The sequence below is a fragment of the Callorhinus ursinus genome, unplaced genomic scaffold (genome assembly GCF_003265705.2).
Source record: "Callorhinus ursinus isolate GAN/ISIS: 27379988/994484 unplaced genomic scaffold, GSC_fseal_2.0 scaffold566, whole genome shotgun sequence".
NCBI lineage: Eukaryota > Metazoa > Chordata > Mammalia > Carnivora > Otariidae > Callorhinus > Callorhinus ursinus.
The window spans coordinates 7,391-13,883 of NW_027397621.1; the positions used below are offsets into that span (position 1 = coordinate 7,391).

A 6,493-nucleotide genomic window follows, 5' to 3' on the forward strand; every position below is an offset into this window, starting at 1 on the left:
AAGAACATAATCACAGAAGAACTTGGTAAAATACTCATAAGTTAAAAACTTTGCCATGGGCTACTAGAAGAACTCCATATCCACAAATTATAAATAACTTACCCAAGATCTAGTTCAATAACTTACCCAAGAATTAACTAGCTTGGGTAAGTTTTTTTTTTTTTTTTGGTTTTTCCAAGTTATTTTATGAGACTGTTTGACAAAAGGAACTACACAGAACATGCCTAAAAATGCTGTACACAGTTTATGCTTGACAGCTTACAGGACAGCTGCAGACACTGGATCCAAAGTCTAGACAGCAAGGCAGTAAGAGGGCCAAGTAGTAGAAGGGGGCTAGGACAGCACCTGCACTGACTGGCCAGATCTCACACCAACAGACCTGGTCCCCACGTAACTGTACATGTTCCTGATTCAGGTGCAATTCTTCTCTCCTGTTTGTAAGAGTAAGTGCCTCTGGACTCAGTCTGAGTCACTGTCTGTCTCCGCTTCCTTCACATCCACACTGAATTTGTATTCCTGGTCACAACTCATGTAAGCATCACTCATGAAATACAGGGTGTAATTGTGGGCACCAGTGGCTGGGGCCACAAAGTCAAGCTTCACCTTGGCCTTCTGCTGCAGGGTCAGCCTCTTGATGGAGATGAGGCTATTAGACTTGGCATCGCCGATCACCACCCACCAGGCCTCATGTTTCTGCGGAAAGAGAGGCGCAGGATAGAAACTGGCATAGGTAGATACTCAGTGAGTGTTAGTTGTTGAATAGAAGGCAGGACTCTGCCTTCTAACTTGGTACCTAATTTCCATACATATTAAGCAGAGATATTCAGAGCATGCTTTTGTTTCTAGTTCTGCCTGCAAACTTGCAGCTTCTCAGGCCATTTGCTGCACTGTAACCTGTCCTCTCCATATTCCAAGTGTCTCCAGGGGCAGATCTCCCAGTGCTGGGGTTTCCCAGCTATTTTTGTAAGGAGACAAGGGGTAGCAATGTGCTTCAGCACAGGCTTTATGTGAGGGGTTTTCATTCCTGACAGAATTTCAGAATCACCTGGGAAGCTTTCAATAAATACAAATGTGTGCTTTCTATGCCCAGAGGTTCTGATATAATTGCTCTGGGGAGGAGACCAGATAGGATGATTTTTTAAACTCTCCAGTATATTCTAAGGCACTGCTTTTAGGAGTTTTGCACCTTCCCTGTTTTCTGTCTCAGGTTCTCACTTTCCTGCATAAAACCTACTGAAATTACAACAGCAAAATATGCACAGCCATGTTTGATATGGTTCTTGGTTTGGAAAACTTTTTAAAATTGCGATACAAGCAGACTGGCCTCTTTAAAGATTCATTTTGTAATAAGAACAGATTTTGAAAACAGGTTTAAACAAGTGATTTAGTACTAAACCAGGAATTGGACCTCTATATGAAGCCAGGGTCGTGTGTGCTAGAGAGATAGCACCAGAAATTCTGCTTAATGTTATGACTAGTGAGTCAAGGGTAATCTCAGCAGAATAACAGCAGTTGGACCTTACACACTAACTGAGAAATGTTAAGGAAATAATTAACACCTTCCATCTGCGTGGTTTAGGGCCAGATATTTGCTAACGATCTCCAGACAACACTAGAGTTAAAAGAAAGTTATCAATCTCTTCTCTGGATATGGAGAAAAAAAATAATGCTTAGATTAGTTCACAGTTGGTAAACTATGCCAACTGTACTTAGGAATCAGGCTGTTATTAATGGCGCCTGAGTGGTTCAGTTGGTTAAGCATCTGACTCCTGGTTTCTGCTCAGGTCTCAGGGTCCTTGGATTGAGCCCCACCTCAGGCTCTGTGCTCAGCAGGGATTCTGCTTCTCTCCTTCTCCCTCTGCCCCTTCCCCTGCTCACACATACATACTCTCTTTCTAAAATAAATAAATCTTTTTTTTAAGGAATCAGGCTGATATTCAGCTGTAAAATACTGTATGACTAAACCAAGTGTTAAGATATTTTAAAAAATGAACTCCTTGGGGTGATATCACTGGTATTGGTAGAGTAAAATAGTTCAAAAAGCTTGTCCTCCATAAAAGCCATGAGATCACTGGCAAACATTGTCAAAAATCAACATTTTCAAAACTCTAGAAATTAACCAAAGGCTAAAAGTTTCCTGGGAAGCATTTTTTTTTAAAGGCTAACTATTGGTAAACCAGTGAGCTTTATCAGATTTTAGCTTTCCCTATTACCATGAAAACTTCCACAGCTCAGAGGTATACTTGAAAACCAACACCGTAAAATCACAGTGAAAATCAGCAGCCTCACAGCCACTGGAGGAGGAATAACGGTGTTGGATCCCCTTGAAAGCCTCATTTCCAGAGAACTGCCATTAATTGATCTATCTGGAAGAGCCCTCTCACCCTGGAAGAGCCCTCTCACCCTCTTGTCTCAAAAGGCTTGTCTTTATTGGACCGGACTTGGAGCTTTACTACTGCAAACAGCCTATTCTCTGGTGCATTTGCTGACAATAATCAGTGGCAATTGTTTAACATCACTGCTGCCTGAGGTGGTAGATAACAGAGAAATGTTTAAAAGGTGAACCAAAAAGCCTTTTAAAAGGAAAAGCACAATGAGCTGTCCAAATGGGGTTTTAAAAACTCTGACATATTCCTGGGAATATAGAAGCCTTAATTCTCACTTCTGGCTGAACTTGAGGCTCTGCACAAGCAGGATGTGAAGGTTAATACAGAGTTCTCAACTGCCTGAATGACTGAAAGCATTTTCAAACATGTACACAGAGACTCTCGCTAAACCTGGGAGACTTATTGATTCCAAGTATTTAAGAATAGCTCTCTAGTCATTAGCTGACTAGTAAGCTAACTAAGCAGGTACTTCATTGGCCACACATGACAAAATACAGATTATACCGAATTAGTTCAGAAAATTCACAAAAGAAACAATATAACAAAAACAAAAAACTTGGTAAGAAAGGAGAAACTGATTCCCAGAGTTGCCACATTATATTATTTAAAATTCAGTTTTCAACAACAACAACAACAAAGAAATAAGTAAAGAAACAAGAAGTATTATCCATACAAGGTGGGGGAGTAAATAGAAACTGTCCTTAAAGAAGCCAAGACTTTGAATTTAGTAGGCAAAGACTTTAAATCAGCTGTTTTAATCAGTTCAAAGAACTAAAAAAAACCCATGTCTAAAGGACTAAATGGAAGTGAGAGAACTATGTCTCACCAAATATGAAATAGCAATGAAAAAATAGAAATTATAAAAAGAAACCAAATAAAAATTCTAGAACTGAAATATAATTAAAATGAAAAATTTGCAAGAGGGGCTCAACAGTTTATTTGAGCAAGGGGAAGAAAGAATCAGAGAAAGTGAAAATAGACTAGTTGATATTATTCAGCCTAAGCAAACAGGAAGAAAAAGAAACAGAACCAGAGTCCCGTGGGACAATACCAGGCATGCCTGCATACAAATAATGCAACTCTCAGAAGGAGAGGAGAGAAAAAAAGGAGAAGAATATTTGGTTGAATAATGGCCAAATTATTTACTCATCACAAACTTGATGAAAAAAATTAATCTGCACATCTAAGCAGCTCAATAAAACTCTAAATAGGATAGACTGAAAGAGATCCTCACTCAGACATATCACAGTTAATCTGTTAAAAGACAGAGCCAAAGAGAATCTTGAAAGCATCAAAAAAGAAATGACTCATCACAGAAAGTGCTTCTATAAGATTAATAGACAATATCTCATCAGAAACAACAGATAAAAGACAGTGATAGATATAATTACAATGCTGAAAGAAAAGAGGTAACTCTTTTAGAGTTAGAATGTAGAGCCAACTATAAGCTCTATATTCAGAAACACACTCCTCCAAAAATGCAAAAATCAAGGCATTCCCAGATAAACAAAAACTGAGGGAGTTTGTCACTAGTAGACCTTCCCTCAAAGAAATACTAGAGTCCTTTAGTCAAGATATAAAAGGACATGAGACATTAACTCAAATAAAAAAGGAAAAAATAAAGACCATAGTAAAGGTAACAATGTAGGTACATGTAAAATAGAGTATAAATGTATTTTCTGTTACTCTTGTTTTCTAATCTGATTTAAAAGACCACTTCCTAAAGCAATAATTATAAATCTGTGTTGGTAAGTACACCATGTATAAAGATGTAATTAATATGACAATAACAATGCAAAAGAGGAAGGAAAAATGGACCTATATAGGAGTAGAAATTTTGTATAATATTGAAATTAAATTGGTGTTAATCCTACATGGACTGTAATTGTAAATTCCAGGGTAACCATTAAGAAAGTAACTGGTCAGAACCTTCCTGCCGCTGCGTTCGGACCTCACTGCTCCAGCCTCTGGGACACATCCCATCCTTCCAGGCTTCCATTAGCAGTATAGAAAAAAAATTCCATATCATTTTCTTGCCCTGTACACACCTTGAGGTGAGCCAAAGAATTAAAAATAAATTTTAACAATGAGGGAAATCGTGCACATCCAGGCCAGTCAGTGTGGCAACCAGATCGGTGCCAAGTTCTGGGAGGTAATCAGTGATGAACACGGCATCGACCCCACCGGAACCTACCACGGTGACAGCGACCTGCAGCTGAATCACATCTCCATGTACTACAATGAAGCTACAGGTGGCAAATATGTTCCTCGTGCTATCTTGGTGGATCTAGAACCCGGGACCGTGGACTCTGTTCGCTCAGGTCCTTTTGGGCAGATATTCAGACCAGACAACTTTGTTTTTGGTCAGTCCAGGGAAGGCAACAACTGGGCCAAGGGCCACTATACAGAGGGGGCTGAGCTGGTTGACTCAGTCCTGGATGTGGTGAGGAAGGAGGCTGAAAGCTGTGACTGCCTGCAGGGCTTCCAGCTGACCCACTCGCTGGATGGGGGCACAGGCTCTGGAATGGGCACCTTGCTCATCAGCAAGATCCGAGAAGAGTATCCTGACCGCATGATGAACACCTTCAGTGTGGTACCCTCACCCAAAGTGTCTGACACTGTGGTCGAGCCCTACAATGCCACCCTCCCCATCCATCAGTTGGTAGAGAACACAGATGAGACCTACTGCACTGACAATGAGGCCCTTTACAACATCTGCTTCCGCATTCTCAAGCTGACCAGGCCAACCTATGGGGACCTGAACCCCCTCGTCTCAGCCACCATGAGCGTTGTCACCACCTGCCTCCACTTCCCTGGTCAGCTCAATGCTGACCTCCGCAAGCTAGCCGTCAACATGTTGCCCTTCTCATGTCTCCACTTCTTCATGCCTGGCTTTGCGCCTCTGACCAGCTGTGGAAACCAGCAGTACCGGGCCCTCACTGTGCCTGAACTCACCCAACAGGTCTTTGATGCCAAGAACTTGATGGCCGCCTATGACCCCCGCCATGGCCGTTACCTCACGGTGGCTGCTGTCCTCCGTGGGTGGATGTCCATGAAGGAGGTAGATTAGCAGATGCTCAACGTGAAAAACAAGAATAGCAGCTACTTCGTGGAATGGATCCCCAACAACGTCAAGACAGCAGTCTGCGATATCCCACCTCATGGCCTCAAGATGGCAGTCACCTTTATTGGAAATAGCACAGCTATCCAGGAGCTCTTCAAGCGCATCTCAGAGCAGTTCACAGCCATGTTCCCGTGCAGGGCCTTCCTCCACTGGTACACAGGTGAGGGCATGGACGAGATGAGAGTTCACTGAAGCTGAGAGCAACATGAACGACCTTGTCTCCGAGTACCAGCAGTACCAGGATGCCACCACAGAAGAAGAGGATTTCGGTGAGGAGGCCAAAGAGGAGGCCTAAGGCAGAGCACCATCACCTCAGGCTTCTCCATTCCCTCAGGCTTCTTCCTCAGCTGCCCCTGTGCTCTCCCTCAGAATTGCATTTTCTGCCTCTGTCTCATTTTATTTTGTTTTGTTTTCCTTTTTTGGAGGGGGATCCTAGAACAGTGCCTGGCACATAATAGGTGCTCAATAAATATTTGTTGTTTGTTGAATGTCTCCTCTCTTCCACTCTGGGAAACCTAGATTTTCGCCATTCTGGGTAGCCCTGTATTTCCTTTTGGTGTCCACTTCTCCCATCTTTTCAGCTGATATTTCCCTTTGTTTTTTAATATAATTCTCCAAGAAGCTGGATCTTATCAGATCCCATTTAGAACCATGTGCTGAAAACCCAGTAGATGGTCACCATCCTAAGCCCATGTGGTAGCCCAGGGGAAAGGAAACCAAGTTACCTCATAGCAGTAGAGGTACCTATAAGGAAGGGGTAGGGTTTTCTATTCTAGAGCAGTTTTGGAGAGGGATATTCAGGCTATTGAGCCCTAATTTCCAGGAACTTCCCTGCTCCTCTCAGCTTCAGGAGAGGTGTTGATAGCATTATCTCTATTTTTCATCTTCTTCCAAGCTCTGTCCTGAGCTGTTTTTTGTTTTGTTTTGTTTTGTTTTGTTTTGTTTTGTTTTGTTTGCAGGGCTCTGCCCCACTCTGTTAAAC

The 6,493-nt window shown here is 42.1% G+C and overlaps 1 pseudogene; it reads left to right on the forward strand.

Annotated features, from left to right (window-relative positions):
• The first annotated feature begins 4,392 nt into the window (after window positions 1–4,392).
• Window positions 4,393–5,806, forward strand: LOC112818317 (tubulin beta chain pseudogene; annotated as a pseudogene).
• The last annotated feature ends 687 nt before the right edge of the window (window positions 5,807–6,493 follow it).